At 42.0% G+C, this 18,255-nt stretch overlaps 1 long non-coding RNA gene across 1 annotated transcript; it reads left to right on the forward strand.

Moving 5' to 3' along the window:
• Window positions 1–14,123: 14,123 nt before the first annotated feature.
• Window positions 14,124–15,826, forward strand: LOC123446217. Its single transcript, XR_006631270.1, has 3 exons — window positions 14,124–14,397; window positions 15,100–15,276; window positions 15,607–15,826. It is a non-coding gene; the product is annotated as an uncharacterized LOC123446217 (long non-coding RNA).
• Window positions 15,827–18,255: the final 2,429 nt, after the last annotated feature.

An 18,255-nucleotide genomic window follows, 5' to 3' on the forward strand; every position in this document is an offset into this window, starting at 1 on the left:
CCATTTTTCTTTTGTTTTTAAAATCTGATTTCAAAGATTTTTATAAAAATATTTAACCAGTGTAAATATATAATTTTTCCACTGATATTCTTCTAAAAATATGTAGTATTTAATGAGACCACTGGATGAATTCTTCAGCAACTATTCTGTTTTACAATAATAAAAAGGACCAAATTGGAATAGTTTTGCTTCTGTTTGGATGATTTTAAAAATGCTCCTTCATTGGAATCAGAGGAAAATATTTTTGAAAATAACAACTTAGATTTATCAGTAATAAAGAACATTTCTAAAATTACTTTGTGATATGTTTTTGAGTGAGCTATTTCTTATTTATTCTTTTGGCGATGATAGAAAATCCGTGTGACGAGGGAATCAGAGCGGAAGACCTCGAAGACCCTGGATACCTAGCTGACCAAGGCAAGTAGCCCTTTGACCATGACTAAGCATATGTTATATTGCATGTTAAGATAGCAAGTATTTCCGTTGCATATGATCACAAGTGCCGGTAATTCACTAAGGTGATGTTACCGATGGCTCCTCCGGAGCACATGCATTAAGCTTGATCCTATCATCTATGAGGGTCATGCTAGTATCATGTTGACAAGTAAAGATAGAGTAATATTAGCATGAGCATGTTACTGATACAAATCAAAGATTTATGAAAACCTCGTCGGATGCCACTAATGCCTGAGGGTGATGATGAGTTAGGTGGCCACTTTTGGTGAAGTGGTGCACCGGGTATTTGTGCGAGTATGGTTTTGGAAATGGGAATAGATTTATGATGTGTGGACCGTCCCAACCTTACATGTACGACCACGTTACCCCTTATGGGATGGGGCTGTGTTGATTACTCTGGTCGGTGCTAGCAAAGAGCCACATTACTAGTGGCGGGAGTGATGTGTGGTCACTCTCGTGATGGGGTCGTGCCGGGTAGGGCGACTATGCCATTTTTATGAGTTCCAGGCACACCGTTGGTCCCCGCATGGTTGATATTGTCGAGAGTCGGTGCTCGTAAGACGTACAACATGTGGGTTGGGCACCAATCTAGTGGACCTCTTTGTCTAGAATCGTCAAGGGAAAGGCATTGATCGGGTACTTACCTCAGGGATATTATATACCGCGAGTCGTGGATGACACGGAAGTTTCCCGGATCTCGTGGGTCCAGCATACTACCTCTACAGAGCGTAAAACTATTTGAATAGTCGTGTCCATGGGCAAGGATAGTTGGGTGGTGCTGCTTAAACTACGTCCAGTTGTTTCCGCATAAACCAAGTGTGTGTGAGTTTGTGGTAAATGGAGTTAATATAGAAGTGATGATTTGACCAAGTTTGGTGACTTGGCATATAGGGTGAGCCCGGATGTGTCAGCCCTCAGCAGATATATTGATATCTTTAACCTGTTCTTCAAAAGTAATTCTTTAACTTGATACATATTCATGATTATTCCACCACGATGAATTCCACCAAAGATGCATGTTATTGTTATCCTTCACTTTCATTGTTCATATCATGGGATGTTTGCGAGTACATTCAAAAATACTCATTGGATTGCCACTGGTTATATTATTGACCACACATGGAAGGACCGGAGTTTGGAGATGAGTACGTCTTCGGCGACGCCCCTGCGAACTAGGACACTTCCGAGTCAGAATGCGTGTCGGTGTAGGCTTGATGGCATGGGCACCCACTTAGCGCCTATGTTTTCCGCTATTAGTTGTATCATTATGATTTGTCCTTAGGCCCTACCTTGTGAACTTGACCATTCGGTCATGTGATGTAATAATTCGGTACTTGGATGTAAGACTCTTTTATTCGGTATCTATGTGTTCGGTGAGCATTGATCTCTGGGATCACTGAGCACGTTCATTCGGCGATCACGACTCGTAAGTAGGGGTCCCCACAGAGCTGGTATCAGAGCCATCCTGACTATAGGAAGCCTTAGGTAGCATGGACGATAGCCGAGACGACTAGTGCACCTAGACCTTAACCTAAGATTCTTCACCCACTAAAAACTTTCTAACCCTCTCCTCTACATCTTGTAGATGGCCGCCGTACTTGAGATGCTTCTGGAGACAGGCTTTCCTCTACTTTTGATTGATAGCCTCGAGAAGTGCCAAGTACGCCGCACGCCCATCTTCCTCTACCATGAGCACTGGGTCAACACCGACACCAAGGAATATCACGTGGACGTGATAGTGAAGGATAATGACTCCCCGACTAGCTCGTTCTTTGAGGGACCACAGATGGAGGACCTAATGTTGGCAGTGGAGACAACAACATGAGAGGCGCTCGTGCGACTCTGCGACATCCTTCCCGAGATGGCTAACAAGCCAGCTACTCATCACCTACCCTTCGTTAAGGATGGGATAGACGGGAGTTGGACACTCAACCCATCTTCTAAGGACGGGACGCCACTGAGGTTTCAGACCTACTTCAGTCTCTCCTCCGACACTTTGACACACCTTTTGATCAAAGAGTCAACGAAGATTCGCCAAGAGCTGCACCAAGTCAAGGATCTACTTCGCATGGAAAAGATGAAGAACCTCAAGGTGAAGAAGGAAGGAGCACCCGAAGGACCTCCTAGCATCGCTTTCCAAGGAGGAATACCACCGCTTCAGGCCACTCCCCTTCAGAGTCATCGCCTGACCGCGGAATAGTACACCGAACTCTTCGCTACCTCACCACCCAAGAGACGTCGTGATGGACCAATTCCTTCCCCTACTCTTCAAAGAAGGGAAGCACTGATGAAGATGAAGATGAAGATGAAGACGAAGATCCCGCAGAACCCGCCTATGAGACCGTGCAGTCTGCCGCTTAGTATTAGTGACGTAGGCAATTAGGAGTTACTCCCTGAGCGTTGGAGTTCGTGTATCGGTTCACTGAACCATGAGTGTTGTGTAAGCATGTTGGATGCAACCCCGGCTCTGCCTCTTCAGGTCAGCAGCAGGGAACCAGAGGGGAAGCTCAAGTTGGAGATTACCACGAGCAGCAAGACGATGTTCCACCGCCACCTCCTCCTCCCAAAAGCTTGACTATGGCTCAGTTCCTTCAAGCTCTTTGTGAGGAACACCAAGCCAATAACGCCGCTATTCAGCAGCTGACTCAAGTCTTGGTGCACAACCCACCGCAGAACGGGAATGGCAATGGTCGCTCTACTCTCTCTGAGTTCATGCGAACTACGCCACCCATATTCACGGAGACGACTGAACCATTGGATGCCAATGACTGGGTCCGTACTATCGAAGACCTCATCACACTGGTCAAATGCACTGATGATCGTGAGAAAGTCCTCTATGCTTCTCACTGTCTCGAAGGCACAACCAGAGCCTGGTGGGATGGATTTCAGATCATGCGAGCAGGACAAGTCATCACTTGGGCTACGTTCAAAGATGGATTCCGTGCTGCTCACGTTCCTCCCGGAATGATGACCATTAAGAAGTTGGAATTCCGAGCCTTGAGGCAAGGCAGTGGATCCGTCAAGGTGTATTTGCAGAAGTTCAACCTCCTGTCAAGATATGCACCAGAAGACGTCAACACTAAGGCCGCCAAAGTGGAACGCTTTATGGAAGGACTGCAGTAGTCACTCCAGTATCAGCTGGTTGTTTGTGAATGCCGGACCTTCAGCGATCTGGTTAATAAGGCTCTTATGTTGGAGGATAAGCGTCGTGCTATGAACGACACCCGTAAGCGCAAGCTAATGGGTAGTGGAGGACCGAGTAACCCGAAGCCAAGCCCGTGGTAGTTAGCTCCAGCAAGACCCAACTATCAACAACAGCTACCAGTCGAGTCTCCAGATGGCCCCATTTGAAGTGTTGTACGGATGAAAGTGCCGCACCCTGCTCGACTGGTCCGAAACCGGTGAAGGGTTGATTTTAGGGCCAGAAGTTTTGCACGAGGCAGAAGAGAAGGTGCAACTTGTCAGAGAAAACCTGAAGGCAGCCAAGTCGCGACAAAAGAGCTATGCGGATTCTCACCGCAGGGAATTGGAGTTTAACCTTGAAGACCAGGTGTACCTCTGTGTCACACCTCTCAAGGGAACCAAGCGTTTCCATGTTAAAGGGAAACTCGCTCCAAGGTTCATTGGACCTTTTAAGATCACGAAAAGGCGTGGGGAAGTTGCTTATCAGTTGGAGCTACCTCCGGAACTTTTGGGTGTGCGCAAAGACTTCCACGTGTCACAACTCCGGAAGTGTCTTCAAGCGCCAAACTATTCCGATCCTTACAAGGACATTGACCATCATGCCATCGACCTTCAGCTGGATCTCACCTACCGCGAGAAGCCGATCCGCATTCTGGATGAAGCTGAGCGTTGCACCAGAAGCCGCAACATCAGGTATTTCAAGGTTCAGTGGAGCAACCACACCGAAGCAGAAGCACCATGGGAGCGTGAAGACTATCTCCGATCCGAGTTTCCGGACCTTTTTAGCACCTAGCTTAGGAATCTCGGGGATGAGCTTCTTGTAAGGGGGATAGGTCTGTCACACCCTGTTTTCACTACCACTTTCCGTGTAATGCAAAAACCTGAACTTGTTAAAACTTTTTCAAAACTATAGTTGTGAGTGCCATGTTTATCATTGTATGCTTGTGTTTTTAATCATGTGATGATAAAAACCCCAATTCCCAATATTCAATTGTTTCGAAAAACCTTTTCTGATTTCTGGTTAAGGTAAAACCCCACTTTGAGTTGCACTACATGCCCTTGATGGCAAGATGTTTTCTCACTCAAAGTTGGTGATCTAATTTTTAATTTATTATAGTGCCCCAAAACCACAAAATAATTAGTTTTAGAATTGTTTTCTTAATTTATTTACATGTCCATTTTTAGGCCAGAAATGGTATTCCTACATGGAAAAATACTTTTCTGCCTTAGAAAAATCTGATCAAATTTGGAGATGATCAGAAGGACATATATTTTCCGTACATCAGATTTTTAACCCTATTTATATTATTATTAATTGAGTAAAACCCTGAGAACCATTTCTGTCTGTTTTGACCTTTTGAAATATTTCCAAAGGAAATATTCTCAATAAAATCTTAGAAAATTCCAGTAGTGTCCCTAAGCCATATTTGGTGTCCACATAAAGTTTCACTTTGTTCCAAGGTTATTAAGGAATAACCCTAAAACCCCTTTTGTCCAGATTGGAGTTAGAGCAACTCTATATAGCAAAGTTTGTCCAATGATGATGAAACTTTGCAGGAGTGCCTAATACCTCAATTGAGGGTTCCACACCAAAAATGGGATTTGTGGGGCTTAGTTTGCCCACACTCTCTTTGGAAGGGACAGATCTGGTCAAATGGTGGTGTTTTCAAGTTTACAAAGCTAAACTTGTCCAATGGAGCTCAAACTTGGTGAAACCCCATGTATTAGCACCAAACCCAAACCTGTTAAGTTGCAGCACTAGTAGTGGGGTGCAACCCCCTCAAACCATTGTCGAGCACCTTCTGACAGATGGGTAAAAGCCCTCTTAGCCATAGATAAACCCAACCCCTTTGCTCCAAACTCTCAGATTAGGTGGCCAATATCAATGCCGAGCCCCAGTCAACTGGCCCCTCTCTGGTACAAAGTAGAAATGCCAAAAACCCCAATCTAAGCTTCAGTTCAAAGCTGATAGCACATGTATTCCTTGTTTCCCTTGATCAGCCGAAGCTCCCACGTGACCCCAACGGCTAGCCTCACTCCTAGTCAGTGCCAGGACATGCTAGACACGTCCAAAGTGCCTCAGAGCACACCATCATGCCGTGGCATGCCAAAACTATGCTCTGGGCGTGCTACAGGAAGCCACCGAGGTGGGGGCGACACCCTCGGCCAGTTCCAACCTCCCCCGAGGTGTCCAACCTCTTCCCCGACAACCCCTCTGCATCGAGCAACCATCAGGGCACCTTCTCACCCACGCTAGAGCTTGTGCGACGTGTGCCCGCATGCACCAGTATCGGCCAAAGTTGCGCGACCACTTATGATCGACTCCTCTCTCTCTCCCTCTGTTGCAGATGGTTCTGGCAGTCCAAAACAACGTCCTTAGACCGTGGTTTCGACCCCGGCCCCTCTCTGCACCCCCATGCGTGCCACGGTGAGTCATCGACGCTCCTGAATCAGCTCACCATCGCGGGCCTATTTATAGCCCGCCTCGCCCCAGCACCCATCAGACAGCTTCGCCACGACCACTAGCACCTCCCTAGCCACCCCAGCAAGCCACCAGAGCCCCGGTGCTCGAGATCGACCGAGGTCCCTCCGCCTCAGAGCTCCGGTCGATCTCCGGCTACACGACGGCTCCTGCGTCCCTCAACCCACCAAACTGAGCATGTGGACCTCAGGAAGCTTTCCCCCAACTTTCCCAAGCATTTCCGTGCCCCTAGCTACCCTCTCGACCACCTCCCTAAACTCCTCCACCGCGGCCTCCTCGTCGCCGGTGAACCCGTGCCTCTCCTCGTTGTTCCGACCACCAGCAGGTAGGTGGCGACGAGCCGAACCCATTTATGTCTTCATTGGGGCTTGAGAACGTCGGTAGCCTCGCCGGCGTGCTCCTCCTCCTCTCTGGCCAGAGGTAGGAGACGACCCCGACAGGTGTGCCCCACCTGTTGGTGGCCCAGCTCTCCCCCCGCTGCCCGCAGCCGCTGACCGCAGGGCCCCACACGTCAGGTTCAAACCTGACGGCGCGTGCGCGTGGGCAGACTATCGGCTGGCCTTGGGCCGGCCTAGTTCAAGGCCGAGCCAGGCCAGGGAGTTAGCCCATTTTTATTTTGTTTTTAAAATCTGATTTCAAAGTTTTTTACAAAAATATTTAACCAGTGTAAAAATAAAAATATAATTTTTTTCTAGTGATATTATTCTAAAAATATGTAGTATTTAATGAGACCATTGGATGAATTCTTCAGCAACTATTCTGTTTTACATTAATAAAAAGGACCAAATTGTAATAGTTTTGCTTCTGTTTGGTTGATTTTAAAAATGTTCCTTCATTGGAATCAGAGGCAAATATTTTTGAAAAGAACAACTTAGATTTATCAGTAATAAAGAACATTTTTAAAATGACTTTGTGATATGTTTTTGAGGGAGCTATTTCTTATTTATTCTTTTGATGACGATAGAAAATCCGTGTGACAAGGGAATCAGAGCGGAAGACCTTGAAGACCCCGAATACCTAGCTGACCAAGGCAAGCAGCCCTTTGACCATGACTGAGCATATGTTATATTGCATGTTAAGATAGCAAGTATTTCCGTTGCATATGATCATAAGTGCCGGTAATTCACTAAGGTGATGTTGCCGATGGCTCCTCCGGAGCACATGCATTAAGCTTGATCCTATCACCTATGAGGGTCATGCTAGTATCATGTTGACAAGTAAAGATAGAGTAATATTATCATGAGCATGTTGCTGATACAAATCAAAGATTTATGAAAACCCCGTCGGATGCCACTAATGCCCGAGGGTGATGATGAGTTCGGTGGCCACTTTTGGTGAAGTGGTGCACCCGGTATTTGTGTGAGTATGGTTTCGGAAATGGGAATATATTTATGATGTGTCGACCGTCCCAACCTTATATGTACGACCACGTTACCCCTTATGGGACGGGGTTGTGTTGATTACTCTGGTCGGTGCTAGCAAAGAGCCACATTACTAGTGGCGGGAGTGATGTGTGGTCACTCTCGTGACGGGGTCGTGCGAGGTAGGGCGACTATGCCATTTTTATGAGTTCCAAGCACACCGTTGGTCCCCGCATGGTTGATACTGTCCATAGTCGGTGCTCATAAGACGTACAACATGTGGGATGGGCACCAATCGAGTGGACCTCTTTGTCTAGAATCATCAGGGGAAAGGCATTGATTGGGTACTTACCTCGGGTATGTTATATACCGCGAGTCGTGGATGACACGGAAGTTTCCCGGATCTCCTCGGTCCAGTGTACTACCTCTGCAGAGTGTAAAACTATTCGAATAGCTGTGTCCATGGTCAAGGACAGTTGGATGGTGTTGCTTAAACTACGTCCAGTTGTTTCCGCATAAACCAAGTGTGTGTGAGTTTGTGGTAAATGGAGTTAATATAAAAGTGATGATATGATCAAGTTTGGTGACTTGGCATATAGGGTGAGCCCGGATGGCTCAGCCCTCGACAGATATATTGATATCTGTAACCTGTTCTTCAAAAGTAATTATTTAACTTGATGCATATTCATGATTATTCCACCACGATGAATTCCACCAAAGATGCATGTTATTGTTATCCTTCACTTTCATTGTTCATATCATGGGTTGTTTGCGAGTACATTCAAAAGTACTCATTGGCTTGCCACTGGTTATATTATTGACCAGACATGGAAGGAACGAAGTTTGGAGATGAGTACGTCTTCGGAAACGCCCTGCGAACTAGGACGCTTCCGAGCCAGAATGCCTGTGGTGTAGCCTTGATGGCATGGGCACCCGCTTAGCACCTATGTTTTCCGCTATTAGTTGTATCTTTATGATTTGGCCTTAGGCCCTACCTTGTGAACTTGACTATTCGGTCATGTGATGTAATAATTCAGTACTTGGATGTAAGACTCTTTTATTCGGTATCTGTGTGTTCGGTGAGCATTGATCTCTGGGATCACTGAGCATGTTCACTCGGCGATCTCGACTCGTAAGTCGGGGTCCCCACATCAACAGTCAGTGTAACAATCAACAACGAAAACGCTTAATATAAACAGACAAGCAGGACATAGGGTTTTACGCGTAAGAGGACCGAACCTGGGTAAAAAAGCTTGCCGGGTGTTGATCATTAGCTCTGCTCTTCACGTCACCTCTCCCCGCCCTATGATCACAAGGGTTTCACGTTGATTCCCATAGGTGTCGACCTCGCACCACCGACATTTGACTTATTTCCAATCATTAATACAACATTTTGCTCGTTCTTTGCCACTTGTTAACTTGCTGTTTTTATATTTTCAGATCACAAAAACCTATATTTACCATCCATATTGCACTTGTAGCACCATCTCTTCGCCGAACTAGTGCACCTATAAAATTTACCATTGTATTGGGTGTGTTGGGGACACAAGAGATTTCTTGTATTTGATTGCAGGGTTGCTTGGGAGAGACCATCTTCATCCTACACCTCCATGGATTGATAAACATTAGGTCATTCACATGAGGGAAAATTTCTACTATCCTACAAAACTCTATGCTTGGAGGCCCAACACGAGTCTACAAGAATAAAGTTATGTAGTAGAGATCAAGCTATTTTGTGGCGCCGTTGCCACGGAGATGAGTGGTTGAAGGTATATCTTTAGATCTTGCAATTAAATCTTCTAGTTTCTTGTTTTTCACTAGTTTGGTTTTATAAAATGAAACTACAAAAAATGGAGTTTACATTGCCTCAATGGTTTAGTCTTTTTAGTGTCTTTCGTGAAAATAATGGTTGGAAAATTGTGCTCAATTGTTAGGCGAAGAAATTGTGGGAATATTTAATATGAATTCCTTGAATGATGAGCATGATTGAAATGTTGTCACTTTGACTTCTCTAAATGTCCATGATTTTAATGATATGCAAAGCCACAAGCTTGGGGATGCTACATTTGATGAAGATGATATTTTTAGTCCCCCAAGTTTTGATGAGCAAATTTATTATGATGATGGCATGCCTCCTATTTATGATGACTATGATGATTACATGTATGCTATAAAGAGTAATGATAACCATGAAACTTGTCATCATGATTTTAATATTCAATTTGGTTATGTCAATCAATTGTCTCATGATAGTTATTTTGTTGAGTTTCCTCCCACTACTATGAATGGGGAGAAAATTAATTATGTGGAGAGTAAAGAATTTTTTATGCTTATGCATCATGGAGATAATGCTTTATGCGATAGTTATATTCTTCAATTCCTTCATGATTCTACGGAAAATTATTATGTGGGGGGGAACTAATGCTTGTAGGAATTGCAATAATATCAAGTTCCCCACCTATGTGTTGAAGATCTTGAAATTTTGCTTGTTTTGCCTTCCTATGGTAGTTGATTCTTGTTCCCAAATTTTTTTTGCTCACAAAATACCTATGCATAGGAAGAGGGTTAGACTTAAATGTGCTTGTAATATGCTTCATGATGCTCCCATTGTGTTCCAATTCAATATTTTTACGTGAGCATCACTCAAACCATCATGCCTAGCTAAAAAGGCTTTAAAGAAAAGCACTTGTTGGGAGACAACCCAAAACTTTTACATTCTATTATTGTGTGTTCACATTATTAATCTACTTTATTAATCATGTTTTGTGTATTTTATTTCAATAAAATGCCAAGTAAAGCCTTTGGGATAGTGTGGAAACTTGTTAGTTAGAATCTATGCAAAAACATAAAGTTTTGCCTCCAGCATATGAATTAGGTGATTTTATTGGAATTTTTTAAGAAAATAAATTTTTACTCAGTTTTTATATTCAAATTCTATGCTTTTTCCTATTTTTTCAGAATTTTTAGAGTCAGGTAAGTATGATCTTCAGTCAGATCTTCACAGACTGTTCGGTTTTTGACAGATTCTGTTTTGCATGCATAGTTTGTTTGTATTAGTGTTTCTTTAGCTCATATTGAGAGATATAAATTATGGGAATGATATAATACAGTAGGTATCATGTGGTAACAATTATGAATCTTGTCTTGACACTACCTAAGTGAATGATTTATCTTTATTATACTAACCCATCTCATGAAGTTCTGTTAAGTTTTGTGTGATTGAAGTTTTCAAGTTTTGGGTGAGATACATATATGAGGAGAATAAGGAGCATAAATAAACTAAGCTTGGGGATTCCGGAGGCATCCCCAAGGTAATATTCAAGGAAGACCCAAGCGTCTAAGCTTAGGGATGCCCCGGAAATCATCCCCTCTTTCGTCTTCGATACTATCGGTATATCTTACTTGGAGCTATATTTTTATTTGTCACATAATATGAGTTTTGCTTGGAGTGTCATTTTATTTTGTTAGTATTTGCTTTATGTTATTTATAATCTTGATTTTCAATAAAAAGTTCCAAGAATTGCCTTTAGAATGCTTGAATTGCATGTGTGATTTGTGTTGTATAAAAACAGAAACTGTTGTTGTAGTATTTGAATTATGTAATTTTACCGGAACGTGGAAAGTTTCTGAAATTTTTTCACAGAAGGTTCATAAAAATATTTATTATTCCCTAAAATTTCATAATTTTTGGAGATACAGAAGTACACTGTTTTAATAAATTTCTATAGACTGTCCTGTTTAGACAGATTGCTGTCATACTTTTGTTATCTACTTCTTGTATAGTTTTCATGACTTATATTGGTAGGTATAGATTGTGGAAATGATAGTATACATTATATAATGTTTCAAAATTATTATATATGCAACTTTTCTTGGCAGTACATGAAGTGTTGATTTATTCTTATGTGTACTAACCTATCTCATGAGTTCTTTTCAAGTTTTGTGTGGATGAAGTTTTTGGGACATAGGTGAAACCGAGACATGAGATGATTGAACGAGATACAAAAGCTCAATATTGGGGATGCCCAAGACACCCCAAGACAATATTACAATAAGCCTCAAGCATCTAAGCTTGGGGATGCTATGCATCCCACTCCTCTTCGTCAATTATCGGTTAGCCTATGTTGAGCCTAAATTTTTATTCGTTCAAATGATATATGCTATTCTTGGACTGCTATTTTTATTTTGTTTGCTGTTTGAATAAAATATCTAGATCTAAAAATCTTTACTGAGAGAGAGTCCTCATATAGCTACTTAATTGTTTGACTACTCATTGATCTTCACTTATATCCTAAGAGTAAAACGTTGAATGAATTGAATATCATAAATGTGAAATTATATATATGCTTCATATGCTTATCCCATGGGGAGTAGTGAATTCACATATTAGGAGTATAAGTGGTAAAATTTATTCGAAGTTAGCAAACATAACATTGGTCATTTAAACGATTCATGAAAGAACATTGAAGGAAGAGAGGTTTCACATATAGGTATACTATCTTGGACATCTTCTATGATTGTGAGCCCCATTAATTATGTTCAAACTTAGTCAAGTAGTTGACGTTGGACAAGGAAGACAACTTAAGGGTTATGTTTGTTTATATTCACATAGCAGTTATATTGTCATGGATCCTCTAACATGTGGTGCTTGTTTAGAACTTGTCGCTAGCCAAAACTTCGTACTAAGTAGAGAAACTACTTGTGCATCCAAATCCTTGAACCTAGTTTTCTTGCCATGAGAGTCCACCATATCTACCTATGGAATGAATAAGATCCTTCAAGTAAGTTGTCATCGGTACAAAAATCAATAAAAATTGCTCCTAAATATGTATGCCCTTTTATTGGAAGGGAAAATAAGCTTTGTACAAATTTGAGATGGTGAAGAAATAAAAGCGATGGACTGCATAATAAAGGTTGCCATCACAAGGGGCAATATAAAGTGACGTTCCTTTTCATTAAAGGATTGCACATTCAAAAATAAAAAGCGCATGACAACCTCTGCTTCCCTCTGCGAAGGGCCTATCTTTTACTTTCCATGTCGAGACAACTTCTTATTCCAATCTATTAATTCCTTAGTTGACAAGAATCATGTGGTGGAGAAAGATCCAGACACATATATCCAATTGAATATAGGTGATCGTGATTTATTATTTCTTGACATTATCCCCGAGATAAATAAGTTGGGAGGCGAAACTTGAAGCCCCTATCTTCCTTGTGTTTGACTAAAACTGTTTGTTTTAAAAATATACTTTGAGTGTCAGCAATCATGGAAGAGTAAATGATAGTTGAGTATGTGGAATTGGCTTAAGCAAAGCTCTTACATACACCCTTCCTGAAAATAAGATGAATTGTAATTGTTTGATGACTGAAAACATAGTTTGCTATTTTCAAGAAATTTTATGCTCTATACTTTAACATGTGAATAACTTGCTACTTGATATTGAGAAGCTTTATGAGAAATACTTGCTGGTTATGATGCTAGAAAAATGGCTGAAATTATCCTTGATCAATATTATACTTCATAAATTATTTCTTTTATCATTTACCTACTTGAGGACGAGTCAGAGAATTTGCCATCTGCCTGATCTTTGCCGTCTGCTGGCTGATGGCAAAGAAGCTCTTTGCCGTGAGCTGCCAAAAAACAGACGAAAATGAGCTGGCTGATGGAAAAGATACTTTTTTCCGTCAGTGTGTTCTGTGTCGTCGGCTGGTGGACGACAAAGATGGACTAGGCAGACGGCAATGCATAGGCTGATGGCAAATATGATCCACACAGACAACAAAGAACCCAGGCGAACGACAAAGAGGACGGCTACTAACAGCTGGCGTCCAATCTCCCCCGATCCCACTCTCTCTTTCTCCCCAATCCACACCTCTTTGCCTCTCCACCCCGCGCCGCCACACCACCACCACCGCACCGCCCTCTCCCGACGGCTCCCCCCTCCACCGGAGTCAAATACGCCCCTACCTCCGTGTCCAGCATTCTCCAACCCCCTCCCCCTCCCCGACCCAATCTAGAGAGCCCGATCCTGCCATGGCGTCGGAGATCGAGGTCCTCGGGGACACGATCTCTGTCCGCGGCTGACCCATTCACACCGGCAATGCAACACCAATACCTCGCACCCCCGAGGCCCCGACCATGCTTGGTCCCCCATCCACGCTGACGAATGGGCATGGCTCGCCGGACGTCGGAGGCCCAAGAGCAGTGGGGTGCCCTCCAACCTTGGTGTGCTTGTGGTGGGCGGCCTCATCGCCCCCTCCGGCTTTGAAATCGCCTCGACCATCCCCATGTGCCGCCGATCCTCCGCAGACAACATCACCCGCTTCCTCACCGGTGCGAGGGGGTTCAACGTGGCCGTCTCCATGCTCGAGGCCTCTGGGGGCATGGATGACTTCGAGTCTGACGAGTGGGATGCCGGCATCACCTTCTTTTGCCTCCTCGTGCGAGGTACCTCCCTGCACGCGACCTGCACTGCATGTTCGTCCTTCTGCTCTACATATTCCTTTCGCGACATGTATCTTTCTCTGGACTGAATTTGACTTGAAAATATCATACTGCAGGTGTATGCACCCTTGACTCGTTCGATGAAATGCCCAACAACAATAGTCACAGTGTTAGTGTTGTACACTTGGATTAAAAAGGTGAGTGCTGGTGGATGCTTTTTATTAGTGGCTACCCTGCTTTGGATGTGCATCAGAGAAGACCTATTTCTTGGATGTACATGGCTCTGATTAATCAAATTAATTTGCCTGCGACTGATTCTAGCTTCTAAGAGTAGGCATTTCTGCTGAAATATAAACCTTTTACTGTATGTTACTAATGTTGTGCGGCGACTGATTCTAGCTTCTAAGAGAAGACCCATTTCTTGGATATATTTATTGCTTTTCTGATGTTGTGCGGCAAGCTGAAAATAGGTATGCACAAGCATTGACAATATTTTACTAGAATAACCAAGTCAATAGTTATATAGTGTACGATCCAGACATGGATTTCTATATGTGTGTACCTTTGCTACTTGGCATTATTTTGTTTCTGTATGTATCATGCAAAATTTGCTTGCTAAATAGTTGGTTTGCTTGCTAAACAGATGGTCTGTCAGCTTTTTCATGTACATAGAAAAATAGTTTTGCCGCTATAATCCTTTTCTAACATTATCTTTTCTTGCAACATTAAAAAAAGCATGAAAGAACGGTAAAAATAGCTTGGAGCTAGACCATTCAATTACTGATATTAATAATGTTTTAAGGTAACTATTCGATGTTTACATGATGGGCAGACTCTAAAGTCTCGAGCTTCATAAGTCCAGTACAGATTATTTATTATATAGATCATTGTCTTTATGTAGTGCAAGTGTTCTCTTTCGTCCTCTTGTGATGCATTTACATGATGGATGATCTAATCGTTCAGTGTCATATGTACTCAGTCATTTATGTGATGTTCAGAATTTTAGAGTCAGAATTCTAGCTTTAGCTCTATATCTAAGAATGTTTCACATGTTTGAGGCACTTTTCTGTGATCCCACTCATGCAACGCTGCATGCTTTTGTTATGTGATGAATCTATGGTATAAGGACTTGTAACATTGCCAATTGCTTATATTCAAAACATTGCTCACAGAGGGGTCCATCAAGTGTTGGAGAATGCTCAATGTGCTCACAAATAACCGTGACCTATGCAGTCAGTCAAACTAGGAGAATTTTGGGCATATGTTCTCTTTTTGACAAGTTTTCAAGTAGAGATGAAGAGAGGGTTAGAAGATACAAACTCAGCGATATGCATTTCTTGCATATATAGGTTGGTAAAAAATACCTGCTTTCACTCTTGATTTTTTTCTTGGTATATACTTGCACTCAGTCTCATATATTGGAATTGGATATGGAACTGCAGGTGAGATTTTTGCCTACAAACTGCCATTTTTTGTTTGCTTACAAGAATTATTTTAACACAACCAATTTTGTGGATTTCTACTTCTGAATTTGGAATTACTCTATACTTGATCGGCAACTACATAAGCTTATGTTTCTACTTCTGAATATAGAATTACTGTATCAACAAATGAATGTTAAAGTTGTTGCCTGCCACTTGCTGATCAGGCGAAGTATGACGTTTTTCACAGGTGATCAGGTGAAACTCATGGGTGTTTCCATGGACAAGGCAAAAGGATCGACCCTGTTCTTCTCATCTTATGAGTCTCCATCAATATCATGCGTACTTATTTGTCTTGCCCACAGCACAAAACAAAAAAGGCTTTTATGTCGGCAAACCTGCATCCATCACTAAATGCTTCATATTCGTCCATTTGCCTCTCAGTCATCCTGCTAAGAAGCTCTGTAAAAAGCAACGCAGAAAAAAAATGTTAAGAACTTTAGTGAAAAGCACACGCACATGCTTTCCGATGGGTTTTCCAGCACTAGATTTTCCGAGCTTCTACTCTTCATTTAATTGTATTTGTTAATTTTGTAGATAATATCAGCTATCCATATTGCAAACAAATATCATCTCCATGCTTACCTTTACGTTTTTTAAGTATGATGGTTTTCTTTGTTAGTTCACCTCTTTTACACATTGTGATTTGAATACCTATATCTCTGACAAACAAATATGGGAAATAATGTCGTTCGTTGTTAAGCTTGATACGAATGTCATTTATCCCCATGTCTATATTCCCCATCAAATAACTAAGATCCATAAATATGCGTCTGTGTATTTGGCATTTTATTTAATTCCAGACTTCAATCTGAAGATTTTGAATCACTACTAATTTGTGTGCAAGGAACATCATATTCTGTTTAAACCTAATTATTATCGCCTTGCTGTAAGCTTTGGTGCATGAGTTTGTGCTCATGTAAACTAATAAGCAGGGTCGTCACTACAGGTCATTGTTAGTATCATAGATTATATCCTCAATTTTCAGTATATGAAATCAATGATGAAATTTTAATGTACGTATATGTCGAGTTGCAAGAGAACCCTCTCATAACCTATTTCAGTTGCAAACTTGCATCAAGATGTACTCGAGGTAGCCAACTACTGTACTTCACAATCTCTGTCAACTACTACTATTACTCACATATTTCCGCTTTAGCATTTGCCATCTAGCAGACTACTACAGACTCTAGCACTGTAATTTGCCTTCCAAAATTAGTATTGTAACCATTGTATTTTACCATCCCTTTATCATTATCAATCTACCACGCCGCGCTTTTTGGTGCTAGTTGATATGATTCCTACTTCAGTTAGGGCTCTAAGTGGTTAACTAAACTTCTAAGTTTCAGCTACTAAAATCATGTTGAACTGAATAGTCCTACTGGATTACTTGCCGCAACACTTCTGTTTATTTTTTTGGTATTAAGACATGATTGGTTGGTCTATTTGATAAGATTTGTGTGCCAAAAAGACAACCAAAAGATACTTGAAGCTACACTTTTGTTTATAATGTCCTTGTATCATGTTTTGTTTCCTTCCTTGACATGGTATGGTCTAAGTGATGCTTGTATGGTAAATGATCTGGTTCCTATAGACCTATTGCTCCTTGATGCTCTTGTAGTTAGGATTCTACTCCTAGAAGTGATGCTTGTAGAAAATGTCTTAGCTTTATATGACGAAAGGTTGTGCATTAGTTAGTCTTTTCTTCTTCTTCTTCTTCTAACTTTCTTAATTACTCCATTTTTTGTAGATTTTATTCATTTCATGGAAGCTGGCATTCATGGACTCTAGTGTTTAGTTTTTTTTCATTTGTATTGACGAACAATGTAAAATTTATGTATGTATATATAGATGAACTATGTGAAACTATGTATTGTGCTAGCCTATGTGTTCTCTAGCTTGTTAAATATTTCATGATGATGTTGGAAATATATATTGTGTGAAATATATGTGTTGAAGATGTTTGAAATATATCCTATGAAATGTATATGTATGTATATTTGTGGTATGAAAATGTAAGGAAATAAAAGAAAATAGATAAAAAAGAGCAATACAGGCTCTTTGCCATCTGCCAGCAGATGGCAAAGCCCTTTGCCATCAGCCAGCAGACGACAAAGGGTCGCCCCCGGCAGATGGCAAAGGCCCCCCGGCAGACGGCAAAGGCTCCGTTAGCTATCTAACGAAGTTGCCCCTATCGACTGTCGTCTAGCTTCCTTTGTCGTCTGCTTGCTATGAACCACATATGGCAAAGCCCTTTGCCGTCCGCTTCCTATCGACGGACGGCAAAGAAGTCCATTTACCGACGAAAGCTATCGTAGAAATTTTGCCGTCCGCCGGCGGACGACAAAGGTCTTTGCCGTCCGTGGAGTGACCCTTTGCCGTCTGTTATGGCAGACGACAAAGAAGCTGATTCCTGTAGTGATGCTGATATGTCTCCAACATATTGATAGTTTATGAAGTATTCATGCCATATTTGCCTATGTTTCTAATAACTTTATATGGTATTGATGCACTTTATATGATTTATTTAGAACTAACCCAGTTGACGTTGTTTTTAGCAGAATTACCTTGGTGTTGTTTTTTGTGTGCAGAAAATGGAAGTTATCGGAATCGCCCGAAACTTTTTTATGTTTTTTTCTGGAACATATGAGAAACGTTGGAGCAAAGAACCACCATAGGAGGGCTGCCACGAAGGCACAAGCCAACAGGGTGTGGCCTGGGCCTTGGTCGCGCCCTGATGGCTTGTGGGGCCCACGTGGCTCCGTTGCGCGTGATTCCAACACTGAAAAATCCTATAAATCCTAGAAACCGCAAAAATAAAGAGAGTACTTCTGCTCCGCCGCCGCA

Source organism: Hordeum vulgare, chromosome 4H (assembly GCF_904849725.1).
Source record: "Hordeum vulgare subsp. vulgare chromosome 4H, MorexV3_pseudomolecules_assembly, whole genome shotgun sequence".
In the NCBI taxonomy this organism is placed as follows: Eukaryota; Viridiplantae; Streptophyta; class Magnoliopsida; order Poales; family Poaceae; genus Hordeum; species Hordeum vulgare.